The sequence below is a fragment of the Perna viridis genome, chromosome 11 (genome assembly GCF_037379345.1).
Source record: "Perna viridis isolate PV_CMFRI_1.1 ecotype Kerala chromosome 11, ASM3737934v1, whole genome shotgun sequence".
NCBI classification, from domain to species: domain Eukaryota; kingdom Metazoa; phylum Mollusca; class Bivalvia; order Mytilida; family Mytilidae; genus Perna; species Perna viridis.
In genome coordinates, this window is record NC_142455.1 from 20,815,677 (window position 1) to 20,841,319 (window position 25,643).

The 25,643-nt window shown below is 32.1% G+C and overlaps 1 protein-coding gene and 1 long non-coding RNA gene across 2 annotated transcripts in view; one reads left to right on the top strand and one right to left on the bottom strand.

The window, feature by feature from the left end:
• Nucleotides 1–1,062: 1,062 nt before the first annotated feature.
• On the bottom strand, nucleotides 1,063–7,411 carry LOC148603302 (uncharacterized). The gene is made up of 4 exons (XR_015916807.1): nucleotides 6,760–7,411; nucleotides 6,016–6,136; nucleotides 2,501–2,592; nucleotides 1,063–1,500 (listed from the first exon to the last, which is right to left on the bottom strand). It is a non-coding gene; the product is annotated as an uncharacterized LOC148603302 (long non-coding RNA).
• A 10,551-nt stretch (nucleotides 7,412–17,962) lies between these two features.
• The window catches only part of LOC148603303 (uncharacterized), a 41,398-nt gene continuing 33,717 nt past the window's right edge, over nucleotides 17,963–25,643 (top strand). The window contains exon 1 of the mRNA XM_088553946.1: nucleotides 17,963–18,120. The gene's annotated coding sequence lies outside the window, so the exon portion shown is untranslated. The remainder of the gene's footprint in view (nucleotides 18,121–25,643) is intronic.

The following is a 25,643-nucleotide window of genomic DNA, read 5'->3' on the forward strand; positions in this document are numbered from 1 at the left end:
CGCCACCGAAGGCTGAATTGCCCGACCTATTTCCAGTGGCAATCAAAATTTGTCGTCCCCATTACCCTCGTGTCCCATCCCATTTTTCATTTCATCATCACTTCATGTTCATTTTATCATCCACTTCATGTTCATTTTATCATCCACTTCATGTTCATTTTATCATCCACTTCATGTTCATCGCCTGAGTATAGCTGAAATATTGCTGCTCCGGCGTTAAACCCCAACAAAAAAAAAACAAACTGGAAGCAAGTTAAAATGTATTTCGCTGTTGTTATGTTTAGATTAGTGTTTCAATAAAATGGAGCATCGCACCATATAATGGGCTTTTGTTTTGTTTTCTTTTATATCATTTTTTAACGAGGTAAATGTGCATCACAATTATTGAATTTCCATGAAATGAATTCATAGGCACCAATTCCTTCATTGTGCTATAATTCTATCAAACCTATTAGGTACAAACATATAAATTATAGCTTTTCTCACCTTTTGATACTGTATACCAGATGTTTACGTTGTTATGTATTCAAAACAAAATGCTTTTTTGTAAATGTATTGCAGTGTTATTTGCGGACCGGATTTTATTGGTGATGTAATGCCTACATTTCTAAACGTTCCGTATTTACCGGATTCTCATTCGAACGCATTAAGGTACTTTTGAAAAACGATAAGGTCCATACATTGACGTATAAATGCTTAATTCTTAAAAGGATATTTTACTACTTTAAAGAGTTAAGTTTTCGCAATTATTTTATTGATAGTTTTAATGGACAAACGCAAGGAATATGTTAAATACAATATTGTATCAACACTGAGTTTCTGTCTTTTATCTTAGTACATTTGCACGTGCTTTAGGAATAATTTTTCGTCATAACACTACCAAAACATTATGCATCTGTGTGCTAAAATATTTCAATTATATTTGTTTCTGTGAGATTAGAAAATGGAATAGGTATATTTTGTAATGGGGATTAGAATAAGCGAAATGTTCAATGATTATTTATTTCCATAAATCAAATTGAATTTGACATAATTAAATGAAGAAGTACATAATGGTTACATTATAATCTCGGTTTCACTAAACTATATTATGTTTGTAATTGCATTCAGGTGCGACAAATAGCGTAAATGCAAAACATTTTTTTAATACTGTAAAACAAAGATATGACCAAAATGTTAACAGATAGTTTATGATGATGGCTTATCAGTCTTAACCAAAATAATATGTTTTAGATAGTTTTTTTTTGTTATGTTATAACAGCAAAATTAATATTTTTGGATCTTAATCATGGACTAAGAAATTTAACCTAGAACTGAAAGTTCAATATTTTAATATTGCATGCCATAAACACATCATATCATATACCAAAATATTCCTCTCATTTAGCAAAACCTTCGAAGCCATTTTGAAACATTTTGCAGTAAATGTTATTCTTGAATCTTGCATATGAACGTGTCAGACTGCCATTAAATACACATCTTTCATCAGTTAGTATTTACCTATAAAGAGTAAACAGAATATTAATTATGTATCAAATGCAAGTTACCCTCTGTTATGGATTCTAAATCTTAAAACTACACTTTATTGGAACAATTGAAATACTCAAAATGTATTAAATGGAGACCATTTATACTGGGACTACTTTCGTTTATATTTATAGCTACTTTCACTTTATCTTAATGAGAAAAATATGGAAGCCACTTGGAACTATATCAAGGTTTTGGGATAAGATAATACAAATTAAAGAGCTTTACAAGGTAAAAAAATGTTTGCTCTATTGATAAATATAGACGTAGATGTGAAAAATAAACTCGTTACCTTAAACGCATTTTTTGCAACCCTTAAGATAAGGACAATATCAATGTTGTTGGTCTGATGTACAGACCAAAGACTTCTCAGGACAAACAAGGAGTTAAGATTTAAGGTTGATATTGGAAGACTTTTCAATCAAATGACATTTTTGGAGGCACAACAAAGGGGATAAGTTCAAAATTTGAAACAAACTGAAATTTACACAATTGACCCCTGAGAGACGGTTCAATCAAGCAAACGTCATGAGCATGCAAAGTACAATTAATTAATTATATAATGAGTATCATCTTATACTCCCATATTATTTATTCAAAAAGAAATGTCCACATACATGTTCAAATGTACATGTCAATGTTATTAAAGGATTTATAATATCTAAACGAAAGTCTACATCTTAATCTCTTGTATTTGTATGGATCTGCGACTTTTTCCATAGAAAGACCTGAGAATGAAAAACAATAAATAAATAAATATATTTATATATATATATATATATATATATATATATATATACATATATATATATATATATATATATATATATATATTGTTAATACACAAATATAACATGTATCTGTATTCAAACATGTACATGTACTTACATACATGTATGCACAATGAATAATTAACTAATTATGTAAATGTTGAAAAAAAAACAATACTCTATCTATATATGTCAATACTAACACATTAAATGATAATTTGACTTGTTTCTTTAAAATCGGTTCTACTAAGGTTCTCATGGCCCATGGCTCTTCGTTTGGTCAATTCACATAATTCTGAATAACATGAAAATTATTATTAATATACATGAATATAACAAGCAAATGTATATACCACAAACTGCATGCACTTATGAGAGCTTCATGAATGTGTTAATGATTCTTGTAAGAAAAAAATGAGTTTCCATTCTAGTGATTTCGCGTTTCTCAGTTTACATCACAAGTACTGAACATTGTGAAACGACTACTTTCAACTACAGGCCATGTAAACGTGAAATTGCGATTGTGCTTCAGTGTATGGGTAAACTGAAGACAACAATTAAGTTATGACTGCTACAGAAAAGTATTCGCGGTCAGATTAACCGATAAATACACAAAATAAACAAATAGAGGTCAAGGGGTCAAATCAGACTAATGTACACAAATACTTAGCTTTTTATTCCGTAATTCTAAGGCCAATTATTCCAGTCTATTGCTTGTTTGTTGGGGTTTAACATCCCAGCAGCAATATTTCAGCTATATTCAGAAGATGAAAAGGATAATAAAATGAAACATGAAATGATGATGAAATGAAAAAAAAAGGATGGGACACTAGCGTAATAGGGTCGACAAATTACCACTAGAAAAAGGGAGGGATGGGCAGGGTCGGGAAATTAAGCCTCCTGTGGTGGAGCGCAAAGGTTCCTACTCCCATCGAATACCACAGCAGGGTTCTTTAACGTGCGAGGAACGTGACACAGTGCACCACTATGGTTTGCGATCAGGTTTTCCGTATTATAGCCTGATAACCCCAGCATGTAACACGCCTGGGGTACCCCATACCATCACCTGGGGAACACATCCCGGCTAGATTTCTGAGCACTATTTAGTCACCTTTTACGACAAGCATAGCGCTGCTGCAGGCCTATTCTTTTAACACCCGGACCTGTACAGGGCTTTTCCTGTCTAACTCCATGAACACTTTCCCCAAATCATAGTTGCTACTAAATGATAGTTTAGCATCCATAAGGGAATGGTAAGACAACTTACATAATGCAGACATTGAATGGACACCTTGTGATCGAAATGGCGCGCAATTTGCCATTCGTTCATATTTGTTAGAGTTCTAGCGCGATACAAAAAGTCTGCGTAGTTTCGGCAAGCTCTGGCATAACGTATGAGTTGTGATATGAACACTCCATACACAGGAGCCGAAGTGATGTTGCCACAGATGTAAGGAAAGTTGACAATTCTGAATGAAAAATCATCACGTTTGTCGTAGAGTTTGGTCAATAGTTTTCCTTTACCATCGATTTCTAAGTGTAGGTCAAGATATGAGGCTGACTTCACAATGTCTGTAGTATCCTTTATCTGAAGTTCTTTCGGGTAGATGCGATGTATCAAATCCCTGAAATTAGGATTCTTTAAAGATAATACGTCATCTCTAGAGCGGAAACTAAGATTGAAGGATCTAGCCAAACGATATTCTTTCTTTCTGATCAGATCTTTTGTAATGAGCTAAAAAGTGTATTTTTTAGTTTAATACAACGATTATTGCCGAGCCTGTATCATAAATTTCATTTCCAAAAAAAAAAAAAAAAAAAAAAAAAAATAAAGGGAATTCTTATATAAAATAGCTATACCACCTTTGCCATGATAGGTTTTATATTCGGATGGCAACAGATCACACTTAGCAATACTACACCATTATTTTTCTAAACTGTACATAAAAGGAAGAGAACTTTTTTTTTCAATTTGTGTTCTGATATTATGCATACGTCACACTGTGTCAATTGTATGAGTGAATTGAGGCATACTGATGAAGACATAATACCCCTTACATTCAAAGATACAATTTTTAGACTATACATACAAAATGTAACAAAAAAGATTGAAATTACTTTAATTGACTTCTTTACATTGTACATATTGTACCCCTAATTATGGTTGTAATAGTAAAATGCGCTGTCGTTCTCATAAAAGTCATCCGACATTTTCTGTTGACATTCTTTTACGCTTAACCACTCGCGACATGAAAACCCGTAAGGCCAGGATCGCGTTCATTTATGATATGTACACTTTCCTCAGATATTTGAACTATCGCAGAAACGAATCGTTGGTGTTCATGTCGTTCAAATTATCTTAAGTATGCTACATTCACACGATTTCGTTCTACAAATGTAAGAATTCCCTCGCGCGTCGATTTCGAGTCAATCTCTGATAAATAATATAGTTTTTTGCTGTTTCCGAACGCCAAAAAAGAACATTTTATCACAGGAAGTTTCAGTTTCTTCGGTTTTTCTATTTTTTTTTCTAACTGCGATATGTATGGTCGCTAGACGAGGGTTAAGCAGATTCGGCGCCGGTATTTCGGTCATATTCGTATTTGGACCACTATGAGCTACTGCCGATTTGGTGTTTACATCGTTTGACAGGTTTATCTGTTCACCTTTTCTGTTCTTTCTGTTTCATCTCTTCTATTTTCTCTAAATTGTTTGCTACCGGGTGAGCACTCGTTCGCGCCGTGACCATTGTATGCAGACGAAACGCTTGGTTGAATATTTTTATTACGATCAACAGTAGTGTCAGTGGAATTTACGGCTTTCGAAATTTAGGGTCCACTTCGGATAGCTGAACCATAAGAATGTTGACATGCAGTCCTGAGTCCGGACATGGTCGTTTGTAAATTAGTTATTAAATTTCCGTGACGAACTATCTCGGTTTCCATGTGCTTTACAGTAGCAAGATACTCGTCATAGTCATATTTACAAATAGCGCTGGTCTTTTTTTTTATGAGTTTAAAGTTTGCATCAAATTGGGCACACTTTCGAACACAGTAAATGCGAAGCGTTTCTAGTTTTTCATCACAAGTTGCTAAATCACTCTTAAGTTTCTGATTGCCTTTTTCAAATGATTTATTTAAGTTGGTCTTTCTCACTGTTCTCAAGAACATAACGTCTGCTCTTAGCTCTACAATTGAACAACTAGTGCCTATACTATTGAACTATGCTGTATGTTTATTGATGTCGGACTTAAAGTTGTCATCAATTCCAATTTAATCGCCTGAAATAAACGTCTGAAGAATGTTATAGTCCCGAGCAGACTTATTGGTATAATATTTACTGTATTTTGTTATACTTATTAGATAACCAAAGGGGCATCCCTCTATAGAACGGACCCGACTCACAAGAATTCCCCTATACTTAGATACTGTATCATCATGTAAGTTTGTTCAGTCAAGTAGTTTGTTTACATATGTGTTTTTGGGTACTTAATGAGTTCCTTGTCGAGCATTGCTATGAATTCCTGATTTGGAACAAACCCTTGACAAGTGTTCTCCGACTGAGTTGGGAAAGAGCAAATCAGATAGGTATACAAGGGTACTTTGGATAATTGTATAGGACGATTGGCCTTCTTGGCTGTTTGGTGAAGTGAAAACACAGGCAAGAAGATTTCGGGTAAGTAATTAGTAACGTATTAACTACGAAAGTGTTGGCATACTCTGATCCTCATACATAAGTGTTTGGTTGACGTCGAGGAGACGACCACTGGTCTCCACCTCTAGGGTTGTCCTTGGATGCATTGAGTTTGGTTAAGGATCGTAGATACTACCTTTTGGTGACTAGAAATGGGAAATGGACTTTACAGCATACACATTATTTTTATATACATCTTCTTTGTGAAAAGTTTTCCTATCGCTATTATCTTTGACACGCGCATTCACGTTCAAACATCTTTGGTATCTCTATATTTACAACATTTACAAGTATTATATTGTTTTGTTCTACGAAACAATGTATTATAATTTGCAATTTCAATCTTCAAAACAGTACGGACTCCCGATTTCCTAAAATATACGAAATTTCTATTGACATTCTCTTCTCGAACATTTTTATCTTCCAAAACTTTTAAACTTAACATATCAATCACATTTAAATTAAATATGAATCACTTGATTTATTGCAAATTATATGTCAAATAGCGCACTTGAACTAGATATAAAGAGTTGTGCGAAAAATAATTTGACGAAAACGATATTGTAGGTTGTAAATGCTATGCAGATGCAGGACGTAATTATGTAGTTATTATCCAAAAATATTGTCTTTCAATTTCGTTTCTATTAATTATAATAAGTCAACTATACGGCTATACGGCTTACTGCCAAATCACAAGAAACAAATATACGTTAGCGGGAAAACAGCGAGGGCTGAACTAATTCAAAATGTTTAAATGTGTGATATTTACCCCAGTATGTATTGAAGTTGTCAAACGATGATAAATCAGCAGTTTAATATTAATATGGTCTTACTGATAAATTAATTCGATGAAATATTTAATTCTAAATAACATTTTCTACTTAAACTTTATACTGCTGATAATAAGTGCTGTTATCAAGAATGGCAAATATTTGCCTTCCTATTTTTTTTAAATGTAAATCAATTGACTATTGTAATCTTATCTAACATTGTTTGATATATTTGATAATATACTATGTTATTAAACCATTTACTATTGAGAAATAGACATTGTTTGTCCTTACAGGGTTATTAAATAAGTATTTAGTTTAGAAAAAGACACAAGGAATTTAACGATGAGTTCATAAAAAAAACTAAAATCTGTTTTACGGCATTTCATAACATCAACTAAATTTACTATATAAGTAGCTGTTGTTTTGTTTTTTGTTTTTTGTTTGTTTTTTGTTTTTTTTTTCTCTAAAACTCAGACAGAAGGTGATTCATGCATGTGAAAAAACCACCAAATGCAGTATTTTTCTTCTTCAGACACAGTTCTTGATCACATAATCAGCCGTAGTTTTCCATTTGGTCGTTGCGCTTTTGAGATAAAAAAATATATAGATTATACTGTGTTTGTTTGATGGGTTTTTGTTCACCATGAATCACTAAACAATTGGCAGCGTCTTTATTTTCTATGGACCGGTTCTTAAAGACATCTAAAATATAAGATGTGATAGACTAAATTATAAACATAGATGGTCTTCATTTAACATGTAATAAGTTAAGAAGAATGTATTAGTTCGTTTGCTTGTTTGTTTGTTTGTTGGGGTTTAGCGTCCGAGCAGCAATATTTTAGCTATATTCAGACAATGAACATGAAATTGATGATAAAATGAACATGAAATGATGATGAAATGAAAAAGGGATGGGACACAAGGACATTGGGATCGACAAATTTTTATTGCCACTGGAAATAGGGAGTGGTGGGTAGGGTCGGGCAATTTAGCCTCCTGTGGCCGTGCCCTATGGTTCCTACTCCGGGAGAATACCATAGTACGGTTCTTTAACGTGCGAGGAATGTGGCATCTTTCCCAGTACGGTGCACCACTATGGTTTGCGGTCAGGTTTTCCGTATTATAGCCTGACAACCCCAGATGTAACACGCCAGGGGTACCCCATTCCACCACCTGGGGCACACATCCCAGATGTTCTGTGGGCAGAGCGCCTAAGCCCCTGGCTAGGGTTCTGAGCACTATTAAGTCGCCTTTTACGACAAGCTTAGCGCTGCTGCAGGCCTATTCTTTTAACACCCGGACCTGCACGGGGCGTACTAGTTCGTAGTATGCTGATTAGTTGATATGTAACGGTGTGTACTATTGTTGTTTTATTTGTCTATAATGTTACTTATAAAAATATGAATTACGGTAAAAGTTTTCATTAGAATTCGATTTTTCAGACGCGTGTATCTCTTATCTTAACCAAACTCATATTTTGTACTATTTACTATGCATTGTGTCTTTGTTAGTCACATATCAATATATATTGAACAGGATTTGGGATAGGCAGGAACATGTCAAGATGAACCACACGAGTTTTGCAATGAAAATGAAATGTTTACGCTATGTATACATTAAAACACTGTACCAAATATATAAAGTGAAATATGTGTAAAAAAGCCGTCTGTAAATCATGTTAAGTAATATGTCTTTGGGAAATGAATCAAACAGAGATAGGAATCTCAAAAGAACATAAATCAAACAGCAAATTGTTTAAAATAGATTTCGTATCTCCTTCACAAGTATCTCTTGTAACTAAGTTTCTATAGTTTCCGTCTTAGTCTTACACCATGTCTCTTGGATGAAACGTTTATCAATCTTTTTCACAGTTTACTTTGTTTACTTTAACAAATTTGAACACCCCGTGATCTTCATATATACTTTATATGATAAATGCCAATATTTTCTTCAAATGCAAATATTAAAAGATTCATTAGACTAAACCCAGTTGTTTGATAATTCTACTTAATTGAATACATACTTTATTCTAGCATTTACAAATATGTTTATAGTATTTCATTTTATTTACACTTTATTGAACGCCTTTTTGAGAATAAGATAGTCTAATCAATATGTATCCTAAACAGAAGATGGGAATAAAAAAGATATTCAACTTGGTATTCAAAACACAATAAAACTAACAATGCTCATCGCCACATGTCATATAACTTAAAATGGAACACATGTTCTGTGTTTTACATCAACCTGCATTTTCACTTAAAATAGTAGTTTAATTTAAAATATATCTGCCCTTGTACACATACTTTCAAAGATCGTGGCCAATGCTACGCAATGGTTCAGTCTTATCAGAAAAGGAAAAATTCACCCCTTTTGTAACGGATTTAATCTTAATCCGAAACAAGTACTGTCTTGTTAATGGCATACCTTAACACTTACCAACGATCTTACTGCGACAATCTGTCTTCACAAAATCTTGTCAGATCGAAGTAAGGATATATTACAGTTTCTCATTGATAGACAACGATTTGAGAACAAAAGTATTACATATCAACTACTCTAACACTACTACTTTATTTGTTGTAAGTTTTGTTTTACCAACAGCTGTGTAAATAGGACCTACGTAAAAGTCTTACATAAGCAAACTTTAAAAAAATGTAAACAGATACAAAATATATAAGATATCTTATTCTGTCAGTTTTTATTATTATCAATTTGTTTTATTATTGTTTTATCCAATGATTAATTCGTTACTTTTATAGTTTTTCTAAGACGTCAACTAAGTCTAAGTTTGATGTCCATACTAGCAAATATAAAATGAATGTGGAAATTAATTGCCATAAGTATACCTCAAATTAAATCAGAGATGTCAAGTAGTGATAAACAAGTAGTTCAGTATTACTTGTGAAACCTTCACGGCGAAATGAATGTATAAATGAAATTAAGGCCTTAAACCATATCCAAAATTAAACTTTATGTCATTTATAAAGCAGACTTAATATTTCGTTTTACCTAGATCGGTAAAGCCATTATTTTACAATCTTTTAATTTTGATAAACAATTTTGCTATCAGGAATCAAAGATAAGTTCCATTGAATCAGTCAGGAAGTAAACCTATCATAACTTGAATAGAAAGTTATCTTAATCCATGTTAAACCAAATCTGTCAAAAAGGGCGTGATTTAAAATTACCTGATATAATCTAGCCCTTCCCGTGCAGATAAGTTTGTGTCATTTAAGGATAAGTTATAAGTAGTAAAGTAAAAGCAAGCGGGTAAATAATTGACAATTCAACGGTACAAATAAAAGAAGATAGAACCATCATACTAGGTAACGCGTAATTTGAGAATAAATAAACAGTGTTTCCATTTCCTAAAAGTTTAATAAATTAGATATTTGCATCTTCTTCGATAAATTTTAGAAAACAAATATACAATCAAAACAAGGCTAGATATTCCTAAATATTACGTAAAGAAAATGTATTGCTACATAATAAGCATAAGAAATGGTCTTACAACAGCTGAATTATCTGTCATGTTGATCAAATTAGAAATGAATATGAAAATGAAACTGTTTAGACTAATTTGTGCTTATCAGGCAGGAAGTACAATGCAGTTTGAATTTGTTTAAAATATAAACAAAATACCATGTTTAGCTCAACGAAGGCCATGTAAGCTGTTGCCATCACTTGGCGTCCATCGTCATTGTCTGCCGTCATTAACAATTTTTCAAATCTCCTCTGTCTCCACATGACCAATTAATACCCAAATTGGTATGACTTTTCTTTGGACGTTTCAATCTCTTCGGTTATTTAATTTGTTTTAACTGCGATATAACATGTATGGTCGCTATGTGAGGGTTAAGCGGACGATTCAGCGCCGGTACTTCGATCATATTTCTTATTTGGACCATTTTGATCTACTGTCGTTTTGGTGTTTACATCGTTTGACAGGTCTATCTGTTCACCTATTCTATTTCCACTGAATTGTTTGCTACCGGGAAAACACTCGTTCGTACCGTGACCATTATGTGCAGACAGAACGCTTGGTTGAACATATTTATTACGATCAACAGTAGTGTCAATGGAATTCACGGCTATCGAAATTTGGGGTCCCCATAGGGTAGCTGAAGCAAACGAATGTTGACAAGCAGTCCTGAGTCCGGATATGGTCTTTTGTAAATTAGTTATCAATTTCCTGTTCTTAACCATCTCGCTGTCCCCGTGTTTTGCAAGATGAACCACAAAAGTTTAAAAACGAAAACGAAATCTTTAGAATATTGATAAATTAAAATACAGTATGTAATATAAGTTGGTAGCAAGAGCCTTTTACGTGCTTAAGCCTTCTGTAAATTATGTTAAGTAATATATAGTTGGGAAGTGAATCAAACATAATTAGGAATCTCAAAAGAACACAAATCAAACAGCAGATTGTTTAAAATAGATTTCATATCCTATATACTGTAACTAAGTTTCTATAGTTTCCGTTTCTTAGTCTGAAATTATGTCTGAAACTATGGTGAAACGTTCACCAATCTTTTTTCACAGTTTACTTCGTCAAACGTAAACAAAATTGTACATCCCCAGTATCTTCATCAATACTTTATATGATAATTGCCAACACATATTTGTTCAAATGCAAATATTAAAAGATTCATTTGACTAAGCCTAGTTGTTTGATAATTTGTATTAAATTGAATACATATTTTACTTTAGCATTTACAAATATGTATAGTATTTTATTTTATCTACTATTTATTTATTATTATTATTTTTTTAAATATTCTTTTTCACAATATGATCGACTCATCAGTATATATCCTAAGCAAAAGATGAGAATAAAAAAGGTGTTTAACTTAATATTCAAACCTCACTAGCACTTACACTGCTAATCGTTTTATGGCATGTAATATTGAATGAAACACTATTAAATGTGGTATACAAACTTGCATTTTCACCAAAACAGGAACTGCAATCAAACTCTATTTGTCCTTGTACACACACTTTAAAAGATCGTGGCTAATGCTATGCGGACCAATCTTATCAGAAAGGGAGGAATTCACCCCTTTTGTAACGGACTTAATCTTAATCCAAACAAGTACAGTTTGATTAATGACATACTTTAACACTGACCAGCGAATTAACTGCGACAATGTATCTTGACAAATCTTGTCAGATCGAAGTATTGACTAATTACTGCTTCTGTTTGATAGACGACGATTTCAAGAACGAACGTATTATCTACTTTAACAACACTACTATGTGTTGTGATATTTTACTGATTATTTTGTAAATAGGACCTACGTAAAAATAGTAGGTCTGTCAGGTTTTGTTTTAGAGTTGTCAAATGGTGATTAACAAGTAGACAGATATCAGTTTGGACTTAAAACTATAGTGTTCTTTGTTTGGTGGTGTTTTAAATACTGGCAAATATTTTACTTAATAGAAAATTTCGGATAGCAGTTTATACTACCGATAATAAAGTGTATCTACAGAAATGATAACTTCATCAGTTGTGTTAATAATCTGCTAATGATCCTATCATAAAATGCTAATAATCCTATTATAAAATGAAAGTAATTGTATCACAAAATGCTAATAATTCTTTCATAAAATGATTTATCTTAAATTATTCAATTTTGCTGTTAAAAAAATTAATAAATGAAATTTAGGCCTAAACCATCTCCAAAATTATACTTATTCAATTTCGAATTCATTTCTTAAGCAGACTTCATCCTTTTTTATCTAAATCAGTTCAGCCATTACTTTACAACCTTTTTAATAAACAATTTTGTTATCAGGATTCGAAGCCATTTTCTATTGAATCAGTCAGGAAGTAAATTTACCGCCAATTGTATTAAAGTTATCTAAATCCAGGTTAAACCAACGCTGTCAACAAGAGGCGGGATTATTACCTGATATAACCTAGCCCTTCCCCTGTAGATAAGTTTGTGTCCATCAAAGACAAATAATAAGAAGTAAAAGAAAGCGGGTAAAACATTGACAATTCAAGATGAAAATATATGACGCTGGAACCATAACATGAGGTTACCTGTGAATAAATAAACTAGTGTTTCTATTTTCTAGAACTTCAAATCATTTATCATTTGAATTAACTAAATAAACTTTAAATACATTTAAACGATCCAACCAAGGCAAGATATCTATTTGTAATACAAGAAGGAAGAATCTTGCTACAAACTAAGCGTAAGAAATGATTTTACTACAGTTGATTTATCTATCTTGTGGATCATATTAAATATTCCTATGGAAATCACACGTTTTTGGTCTGATTTATGCTTATCGCAAATGCAGTATATTTGTTTATATTATACAAAACACAAATTTGTCGATATACATGTAAGGAGAAATCACAAGCTTTATAGCAAGTATTATACCTCATAACCTCCAGTAATAACAATCAAAGTACGTGTTCTGAAAGTTTGTCTGTTAAAGAAATTGATAGGTAATATTAGTTGAAATGCGCTATGCAAAAAAGGCGGGAAATATCCACACATTTTCTCTATATAAGTAGTTAAATAATATATACTTCCGTCTTGATGCATTGAATATATTTGAGACCAACAAGACCAAATGGGGGGAAATGATGTACTGCCTAATGCCTGATTATTTCAGAAAATGGTATTTTTGTGCTAAAGCTGTCTTTAATCTCAGTTTGGATCGTTATGGTGTATCCATCAGCACCATGAATACTGATTTATTGGACGGGTCATAGTTTTCTTTTCTTCGTTTGTCTACCCCGGACTTGACTTTTTATGAGCAAATCGGCGGGTGTTTCTAGAAAAGCAGAGGCCCCTTTCTTACCGGTGCACCTGGTCCATACTCCCAGATTTTAGTGGAGTTTTTTAGTTTTTTTTTGTTACTGTGTATAATGATTTTAGTTACTTCATGTTATTTACTTTGTATATCTGTCTCCATGTTTGATCTTTGTCCCCGGATTGCCTTCTTTTTATTACCGCTATAACCTTGGTTCTCCTGATTACTCTTTGAATGATGTTTTCCTTTTTATGATATGTTTTGTTGAAGTGAATTAAACAATAAAAAAATGATTATACAATAGTTGATAAGACACAAATTGTCTCGTCATCAGTATACAATCATTCCTATTGTATGTTATTATATTCACGGTTAGGATTATAATCACGTTCCTTCTGATTATGGATTGAGACAAATATTTGACAATTCATGATATCAAACGTAGGTAAATTTACACAGTCAAGAGATAAATATGTATTTCTAGTATGATTAATTATTTAAATATTTGTGAAACGTGCCGATCTTGATAGGTTTCTTGGTTACCTTGATTACTCCTTAACTCTACCAAGTAAATTAACGGCTTGCATATATATTATACACTGGAGAATACATGCTAATGTATTTAAAAAGCAATGTATTATAGTTATTCTACATATTTTCTTCTCGAAAACTATGGTTTCAGAAAAATGATAGAAGCAGTACGTTTCGTATATTGTTTCAATTCTAATGAATAAAGTCGTTTCGGAAAGTACTTTTAGACACACTTTCATTGTGCATTCATTTAAATGTTTAAGAAATAAAAATGATATGGTTTATTTTAAATTAATCTAAATTTGTTTGTATTGTCACAAACAGTAACAATATTTGAAATCTTTTTCTACTAATTGCTTACGTGTAATAAATAGGCGTGTAACAAGCCTTTGTAAAAAATCTCTTTTTTTGTGTATATTGTAGTATGATGATTTTTTTTTTCTTTTTTGTTGTATTAAGAATTTAATTTTGTTTCATAAATGCTTTTCTCAGGATGTTTACTTTTAAATAACATACGAAAATAACCAAAATTACGAAAATAACCAAAACTTCTTAGTTTAATACACGTAGAAAGTAATAGCAGTGATAAGACCTACACTACTACCACTCCCTCCAAAGAAGAGATTTTGAAAAACCATAAATATGTGCTATCCTCTTTTGGTCTCTCTACCAGAGACGATGATTGTTACATTCTATGTACTGGATTCCTAAACGTCACACGAATCCATACAAACAACGTTTCATAGCTGGATCTGCAAAATGTTCCACCAAACCTCTTTCAAAACTTTTAACTTCTATACTCACAACTGTCAAAGAGGGTCTACAGTCCTACCACAACACTTGTTACTCCCGTAGTGGAGACAATCAGTTCAAGACTATTATCTAAATACAATAGCATTAAAACCTATGATTTTTCAACACTGTATACTTCTATTCCCCATACTCAGTTAAACTCCCGACTTAAAAAAACATTATACATCGTTATTTTTCCAAAAAAGATGGTACACCTAGATACAAATATATAGTTCTTGGTAGAGATTCCTCATACTTCGTAAGAAATAATTCCAAATCATCTTCCAAATATACAGAGGTAGATGTTTACAAAATGCTGGTATTTTTAATTGACAACATATTTATCCAGTGTAGTGGACGTGTTTTTCAACAAACGATCGGCATTCCAATGGGAACAAATTGTGCTCCTTTACTTGATGACCTATTCCTTCACTCTTATGAGGCTGATTTTATAGCTGATCTGATCAGAAAGAAAGAATAGCGTTTGGATAGATCCTTCAATCTTAGTTTCCGCTATATAGATGACGTATTAAATTTAAACAATCCTAATTTCGGGGATTTGATACATCGCATCTACCCAAAAGAACTTGAGATAAAGGATACTACAGACACTGTGAAGTCAGCCTCATATCTTGACCTACACTTAGAAATCGATGGTAAAGGAAAACTATTGACCAAACTTTACGACAAACGTAATGACTTTTCATTCAGAATTGTCAATTTTCCTTTTATCTGTGGCAACATCCCTTCGGCTTCTGCGTATGGAGTGTTTATATCACAACTCATACGTTGTGCCAGAGCTTGCCGAAACTACGCAGACTTTTTGTATCGCGCTAGAACTCTAACAAATAGACTTCTGGAACAGGGTTATGTTGCTACAAGATTGAAGTCATCACTACAGAAATTTTATGGTCGTTATCATGAACTCGTGGATCGTTATGGTGTATCCATCAGCACCATGAAAACTGATTTATTCAACGGGTCATAGGTTTCCTTCCCTCGTTTGTCAACCCTGCACTTGACTTTTTATGAGCAACTCGGCGGGTGTTTCTAGAAAAAGCAGAGGACGCTTACCCTACCGGTGCACATGGTCCATGCTCCCAGTTTTTAGTGGAGTCCGAGTTGCTCATTTACTTTTGTTACTTTGTATGTATGATTTTAGTTACTTTATGTTCTTTGTAGTATATGTCTGTTTTCCATGTCTGGTCTTTGTCCCTGGATTACATTCTTTTGATTACTGCTATAACCTTGGTTCCCTTGATTACTCCTTCAAGTGCCTTATGTTTTAACACTTATGCCAAAAGGCATTGGGGCTATGCGAGAATGCTTCTCAAACTTGACATTTTATTTTTTTAATTGGAAAGCACTTTTTTTACACTTTTGTTTTTACCTACTGTTAATGATAACTTTAGGAATATTATGTTAACTAAATCTTCCAGTCTTAGGAAGATGTAAAACTTGTACACATACACCAGAAAAGCACAAGAACTTAACTTACATTGGTTGGATTTATCAGATATATTTGTCACAATTCTTAGGTATTTGCTCTTAACCCAACAAAAAGTAAATTTTGGTCATGAACATACATTAAGACCCTGTACAGATACAGCTAGGACCTTATATCTAAATAAAAATTATGTCAGATTGATTCGGATTGACTCATGATTTTTAAATGGTGGAATACGATCGCACTACGAGAAGTAAAGACATGACGATCTCCTATCATATCTAACAATTTGTCACTGCAGAATACATATAACGTTCTAGCTGTTTATATACTATTATACCACACTGCTTTTTCTGCATAAAATGAAGTCTAAACTAGATCATAAGCCAAAAACAGCAAACTGAACTACCATGAGTATGTGTTTTTATCAAATAATGTATCTTTTGACACTATCGAATGCTCTGGATAAAATTGTTATTACAAACTTCAATGAATCCATTTAAATTTAATTATCTTAACTGGCATTAAACGAAGACATCAAAAAAAGTTAGATCTTATCAAATATGCAATGTTTGATAAAATGAATTTAAGACTGATATCTTCCATTCCGAATTTCAAGACAAAATGTTAAAACCGACCTTAAAAGAAACAAAAATATGCTGTATTGTGAAAAAGAAATGTTTTGCCACGTTTCAAGTCTAGAAGTCATGACTATGTTTCATGTTTGCGTTCTGGTCTTACAGTTGACACATATTATCTTACATTAGAGGAGATGATATGATTTGTAATCCTGTATACTTGACATAAGTAACATTTATAAAGCAATGTTCCGTTTCGTTAAATGTTTGGATTCTTTACAATTGAAATACCAAGGTACGCTCTTAGGCTTCGCCGAAATGTGTACAGGGAATAGAATGTGTAAAAATCCCAATATGTAAGGATATAAACGTATGTAACGAATTCACCCCTCCCCATATTAGTCAAATACTGTTCATTTTACATTTGGGGAGCTAAAATGAACCGACGTAAATGTAACTTTTTTTTTCATTATTTTGATTTTGTTACGATCGTTAGATAGTCGAGACGGATTAGTTATATACCATTAGCAGACCCCTACAGGTACTGAAAAAATATTGGGTTTAAGAGTAGTTCCTTTACCATTTTGATTTTTGCGTGAATTTTTACTCGCGTCTATATGAGACGAAATTTTTCCGATATATTTATTATTACTAAATAGCACATAACGTTCAGCTAGAAAATGGTATATGGAATATGACGAGTTCCTTGCCAATCAAAATCCTTGAAATTTACTAGTACGTGGGTAAAAAATACTAATGCGGCGTAATGCTACTAATGCCCGGCATCATTTCCCTATAATCAACTGATTTATTTTCCAACAGTTCTATGACGTAATGGAACGTTAATTAATATGTACAGCAAAACGAATGTACGAATTTATATTATCACAACTAACTTTAAGCAGTGTCGTTATTATTACTTAAGCAAGTTTAATTATAGTTACGCTATGTCTAGGTATGTTTGACTCTTTCTATGCCCTCGTTGAATCAGGACCCCATTACCGTTATCAAGAATATTTGCTCTTTGTACGTTTCAGAATGTAAATAAATCTTTTATTGTGTAGGAGTTATCTAAATACAATCTTACCCAATCAAGTCTGATAACAGCAAATCGCTTGACATTAGATTAATTTACCAAACCTTTTTATTGTTAGGAAAGAACAGACCATTGTGTGTCCATAAACAGGGTTAGTAAAAAAAATTGCAGTTAAGGATTTAGTACGAGGAATTAAACGGTAAGTATAGAAAAAGCTATACATTTATTTTGTGTTTTATATGAATATAAACAATTTCTTTTTGGGATCGTCAAATTCATTCCATTCAGATGTTCTTAAGATAACACCCCATTCTAGATTAATTCTAGACATTCTGTCAAATCAGAAAATTCAACTCAAAATGCAAACATACCTGATACCATAGATATTCAATTCTTTTGATTTGTCAAAACTTGAAAACCTTGTTTTTGGCGGGGTATGATATATGTTGATTTCACCCGTCTAAAATACTAGCTATATTGACACCATCCGTCTTAAATGTTAGTGATATTGATATCAAAATCAGTTACTTTTTGATGTGAAGTTGGTTACAGACGTATGAATCACTTAATTGTTCCAAAGACAGTTTTGTATTAAATTAAATGGGATAGACTGGGGAAAGTCAAGAGCAACAAAAATATGTAAATACCATTTTAAAATGAGGATGGAATGCTTAAAATATTGACAGATAGAATCCAATGGCATAATTCAACTGACAGCAAGATACCAAAAGCATTCTTTAAATGATTAGAAGTATTTGTTTGTGTGTTAAGTAAAAGTCACAAATCGAACAGATGAGTTTTTTACAAATATATTTTTCTACTATTTCCCAAGCATATATTGTAATTTCGATTTTGTTGTTTCCGTGACTAGGCCTGAAACTATGTCTTCTTTAATGAAACATTTGTCACAGTTTAATTCTTCAAACGTAAATACATTCACACAGCCCAAGGGTGTTTAATCATCCTTTGTGTGATAATTTGTGTCAATTTGAAGAAGCAATTTACAACGATACTAACAAATGTGTATTTTTATAATATTTTTCGAATTCTCTACATTTTATATTGGTCATCGGTAGACAATCTGAACAATTATCATTATAATTAGGAAGTCGCAAAACAATAGATAATTTTAACGCACAAACAGTGGAATGGTTATCATTTTCTGTTGAGTTCTACATTTATATTTGAGTCTCCTTTTTCAATAAAGGGAAATATGTGTAAGAATTGGGCAATGGGTGGCGCATCATTTTTCTCTATTTTGATTTTTTGTTTTTTGTTTTTTGTTTTTTGTTTTTTTTTGTTTTTTTAGGCATCTAGAAAACAACCAAAGAGCTGTACTAAGAATGAAATATCTGTGACATACATATTTTTAATGCTTAAATAGAATAATTTTCCCGTCATTTTCCATACTGCATTTCAACTACATTTTACCTTTCAATATCTTAAAAGGCAAACTTCACAAACACTTTGATGGTAATTTCCAGAGGTTATAACATGTGTAAGGTTTGAAGATATAATACTTGAATAATACAATAAAAAATAAAATCTTTGAAAAATTTAATCTATGTATGACAATATTTGACAATGTTTGATAAAAACCAAGTTCTTGTACCATACTTCAAAAGATAATAGATTACATTATGCGTCGTATCTATCTTATCAGAAAATGAAAATATTGACTTCTATTATATCGAAACGTCTAAATTTAAATTAGTCATATTTGATCACAGACATACTTGAGCATTCCTTAACCCTTAACAAGTACCTTACTTCGACCTTTGTTCTTCACAAATCATTGCAGATCGAACTCAGTTCATATTAACCCGCATTTCTTCATGGTTTTGCATTGGTATAAAAAGACCATAATTCGATTAGTGTTAAAATATTTGCGTTGTATTTTGTCAGATTCTTATAGTGGACAATATATATTACATTTTAGCTGCAATTATACTATTACGGAACATTTTGAAAGAGTAATCAAGGGTTTCATGTTTATAGCGGTAATCAAAAGAATGTAATCAAGGGACAAAGACCAAACATGGAAAACAGACACATACACAATAAAGGACAAAAAGTAACTAAAATCATACAAACAAATTAAGAAAAGCAAACGAGCAACTCGGACTCCACTAAAAACTTGGAGCATGGACCAGGTCACCGGTAGGGTAATTTTCCTCTAAAAATGTTACATAGAACTTATAACAAAAACTGAAACAAAAAGATTGTGTATCTATATGAAATGATAAACCTTTGTTGCCGGGTTCGCAGTACAGACAGGTTGTAACACAATTTCGTTTAAGACTTTTTATTTGTTTTTACGCATTGAGTCAGCATCATCTTTAAATTGAAATATTGAGCGCTATTGTATGACACTTTCACAGTGTAGTCCAAACAAGTAGAAACAAGTAGTTTTGGATTCTAATTTCTTCCGGTTTGTTCCTAATTGCAAATAATTAAATGATTGATATTCGTACGCAAAGAACAGTATGAAATGTGTTTCAATGTTTTAATTCAACTTTTATGAATATTGTATTAAAAATATGAGTGTAAGTAGATTGGGGTTAAGTATGACATTACCAGACAATGCAACGTTATTCAATAATGACAAATATTTACATTTTGATTATTTCATTTTTGTTGTACTCTATCCATTTCGGTTTTCTCAAAGACTGTATTAGCTAGTGCACCGAATTAAATGATATTCGGAATTCTACACAATTGACTGTTTGGTTATTAAACGTGTTTTAAACTTGTCTTATAGAACATATTCTTAATGATTACTGATCAAGGAATGGCATTAGAACTAGAAAAAATAAGTAACCAGTATGTTTGAAATAATGAAAACCGTGTTATTCATGCATGAAGCACAATTGGATTTAAAATCAATTTTGTTATACTTATCCAAATAGTTATTCTTTTACGCATAATTGGCCTTCGCCCAACTACAATGACACAGCTCGTATTTTTGTATCCTTATCATATTCAATTTACTTCACAAAATGATTTCACAGTGGACAAAGTGATAGAATATAGCGCTTTGTTCTTAAGCAATGCATATTGCTTAAGAAAGTGTGCCATAAATGACTTTTATCAGTATACAATTTGAATCTTTATTAACCGATGTCATATGAAATAATTCTACAGTTCTGATACTTTACTCCTTTGTAATGAAAACGTAACTTAACTAGTTGCAAAATGTGTTTTAGTAAAAAAAATCAATTATTATACAAACGATGTGCAGTATATACAGTAGAGTGGTGTCAAAGACTACAAAAAAAATGCCGGTTTCATTCACAGTGTCACAACTATTTCACATTTTAATGTTTTGTTCTCAATCAGAGACAATGACAATTTGTCTTGACTAGTTTGCTTAATTATTTAACGAATCACAAACTAATGATCGAAATAAAAGGGCATACTTTATTTTAATTGCGCTTAAGAGGAAATGTGTTATCACGGCTTAATGAAACTTTGAAATATATTTCACATTTAAGTTTGCTTTTACTTAGACCCCTCAAATATAACTCTGGTTTTGTTTGAGAATGAAAAAGATAAATAACCTACTGAAGGAATCTGTATGTACTATAAATCAGTTTACACATGTACAGCTGAGGAACTTATTTCATCTTTCAAATGGACTGCAGCAGGGAAGACAATCATTTCGATGATAATTGCGTTTTATTGGTCATTATTATCTACGAAATACGACCCAAAAGAATCATAACTTTGAAGATGAATAATTCAATATGTAAAACATGCTAATATACTTTTTTGGACACGCTCTCAGTCTTATTCTAAGTCTTACTAGCACTTCTACTTGTGACGAATTTCTACAATGCATATCAAAAATAATAATACAAGTGAGATCTTAATCAGGCGTTACTTGAACACTTCATAAACACAATTCAGATCGATAAGATTCACATGTTATAAAACCTTATAATCTGATTTCATGCCAATATTAAATAGAAATCCCTGATCGGGAATATTTTATTTAAGCTACACTTTTGAATCGGTACACTTGTTTTTTGTTGAACGTATTAAATATTTACCTGTTTTTTATAAGTCATATAAATTGCATTAACATTATTTTTGACATTGTTCTTTTTTTAAGCCAAGTACTTGTACAATCCTTCAAAAGATCGTAGTTCATGCTGTGAGATGAATCCAGCTTATCAGAAAATAAAAATATTGACACCTATTTGACGAAATTTATCTAAATCCAAACAAGCAATGTTTGATCACAGACATATTTTAACACTCTGTTACACTGATCAGTAACCGCACTACGATCTTAGATCGTAACAAATCTCAGGTCATTATAACCGGATTTCAGTATGGTTTCCCATCGGTAGAAAAAAAACAATCATTTCAAGTAGTGTGAATATACATGTATCTGCACTGCATGACTTTCAAGTAATACTAGAAGAAAATATTTATACAATTGAATTTAAGACTTCCGTTTTATTAGCAGGCATGGCAATTCAATAAATCAAGTGTTTTATTACAGATTGAAACTTTCATCTTTCGTGACCCTTTTGTTTTTCTCATTCAACGAATACAAGTAATTTACAAATAAGGATCGTTAATCCGATGCAGTTTTTATTGTAAATTTCCAACTATTTTAAATACTTAAAACGCGTGGAAGTAAAAGATATATTTCGTTACAAAAGGAGAAAAAGGATAGGAAAAACAACGGAACTGATGTCTGACAAGGGCTTGTAGTATCTAAATGGACAGCTCAGTTAAAAGAGAAAGGTATGCAGCAAAATCTCAGACGTACCTTTCACCCTCGGCGTAAATTATTTTATTCCATAACATATTCATAATGCTCAGCTGGTGAAAGGAAAGAATACATCCTTCCATATCATTTTGGGGTCTGATTCAGATTTCTGTGTTCAATAACTCAATATTTATGAATTTAAAAAAATACAATCAATCAAATCCTTAATTTATTATTGAATTTTCTACTGAAACCAGCTTTTAAAAGTCATTCAAGTGATACATGGTCACTTACTGAATATAATCTTACACAGACGTAACATTGGTTTGTCTTTTTCTTCGAATAGAAAAAAAACCGTTCTTTTTACGTTTTTGGCCATGTACTTGGATTTTGCGGATTTCCTTCTGCTACAAACGTTATTCTGTTTGTAAACAAATATTACAGTGTTTAAAAGTACATTGGCTTTCGTGTTGGCTCAGCCTCTCACTTCATTGGTTCTAAGCTTTGTTCGAAACATGATTTTATCGAGTTACTACACTTAATGTTGATATAGACACAAGTCAATTCTGACGATTTTTTTGGACATATAATGACACTTTTTACAGAAGCAGAAACTACGCCTTTCCCAGTTTCATTCGTGTTTGTTTTTGTTTTGTTTTGTTTTGTTCTGTTCATTTGTGTGTGTGTGTGTGTGTGTGTGTGTGTGTGTGTGTGTTTTCATATTTCTATATCTTTGCGTAGTACTGTTTGTCCGTCGAATGTCTCCCTTTTGTTGATTTTAGTATTGTTTTATTTAAGGGTTTTGTGCTAATTACACACCTTGCCCTTTCTTTTGATATGCCTCTTTCTTTATTCCATTGTTTAGATAGCATCAACACATCTAAACATTTTTTTGATGTAACAAGTACAGAGATAATACATTTCATATAGTATTCATGCAGTTCATAGTATTGAGAAATGATTGTTTTACATTTTATGTCAAATAAATCAATGCTAAACACATAATATCAAACATTATGCAAACCATGAACTATTGTCTTCCCACGAGCACAAGTGTAATAACTAACCATTCATTCCGTGTCATTTTAAGCGTGTTTTTGTTTTTTTATAAATTATCAAAAACATATTTATGAACTGTTGTTTTTCTTTTAAGAATTAATTGATCTTTTCAATTCAAAGTTCCTATTACCCATGAATCTGCCACTTTCCAATTAATGGTGAAGAAAATTGGTAAAAAAAAGTAATTTTGTTTAATTGTACTTCCTGTAAATAAACCAAAAATCGTTTCTCAAATCTTTCCAAATGTACAATGTTGAAAAATGGTTGCATTCAATGAAATCAGTAAAATGACAAAAACTTTACAAACACAAGCTACTGAACACTAAATTTTGTTACCCAACAATGACTGAAAAATATTGAATTGTAGTGAATATCTTTGGTATAGTTTTCTTGTGAACTGACAAATGTGATAAATCTTTAAATTGAACGTGTTATTTTCAAAATATTGCTAACTAGCTTTATTTATAAACATATCAATTTCATTGTTTTTAACCAAGTGAAATTTTGTGAAACTGACCTTTGCTAGAAGATTGACATTCATATTTCGACAATTAATCTTTCTTTTGACCAATTTATAAATATTTTTAATGTAAAAAGTGTCTATGACAAAGAGTTAAATGAACAAGAAGCTCATAGAAGCCTAATTATTCATTGTCTTTCAAGGGCAATAACTCTAACAAGGAGTTGTCCGACAATTTTGACTGAGGAACATTTTGGTAGGACTTATCATAAGGATCATTTCATCAATTGAAAGTTCATTCTATCTATTGAAGTTTTCAAGATATTGGCTAAAAACTGCTAAAACATAATTTGTTTTGCCTTTCAAGGTCAATAACTCTAACAAGACGTTGTCCGACAATTTTGACTCAGGAACATTTTGGTAGGACTTATCATAAAGATCATTTCATCAATTGGACGTTTATTCTATCTTATATAGTTTTCAATATATTGGTTAAAAACTGCTAAAAAATATTTTTTGCCTTTCAAGGGCAATAATTTTAACAAAGAGTGGTCTAACAAGTAACTCTAAGAAGAAGTGGTCCAACAAGTTTGATCCCCGCAAACTTTCATATATCGTATCATAAGGACTATTTCAGCAATTGAAAAGTTAATTTTATTAATCATAGATTTCAAGATATTGGCTGATAACTTTTACAAGGTGTCGTCTGACAAATTGGATTCATAGAGATTTCTGTAGGCCTTATAGTAATGATCATTTCAGCGATGAAAATGATTTGGCTAAACCTAAAGGTTTTGGAGATAAATGAGAAAAACTTCTGTCTGACCCCTATGTTATATTTTTTAGTAACGGTAACCATATTTTTCGACGAATCAAAAATCCCCACATAAATTATATGCTGAATACCCAACGGAACATTCAAAGTTTAGTTTCGGTTGTCAAATCATATCAGAGAAGAAGATTTTTGAAGAATAACATTTAAAATAGCCAAAAACGTCGAAAAAGAGCAATAACTCCAACATGACTAAACAGATTAACACGACAACTTGACAGATAGATCTCATCATGCTTAACACCTTTTGGCTTTTGGCTTAGCCTACCGGTTTTGGAGATATATGGGAAGAAAATCTGTCTGACCCCTATGTTTTATATTTAGTAACGGTGGCCATGCCATGTTTTCAACAAATCAAAGGTCCCCACATCAGTTCTATGCAGGATACCCCAAGTGACATTCATATTACGTTTGTAGAGAAGAAGAGTTTCAAAAAATTGTTAACGACGACGGACGACGACGACGAACCTTGACCAAAAGTTATGTGAGCTAACAAAGGGGGATAGCAATTCAAAAAGTGTTTATTGACTGTACAATTACGTTTGCTGACTGTTTATATCGTATTGTGAACAAAACCATGTTTAAATAGATATGCAATCAGACCGTTGGGGTTTCGAATTTGTATCAGATATTTCAATTTGTGCTTTA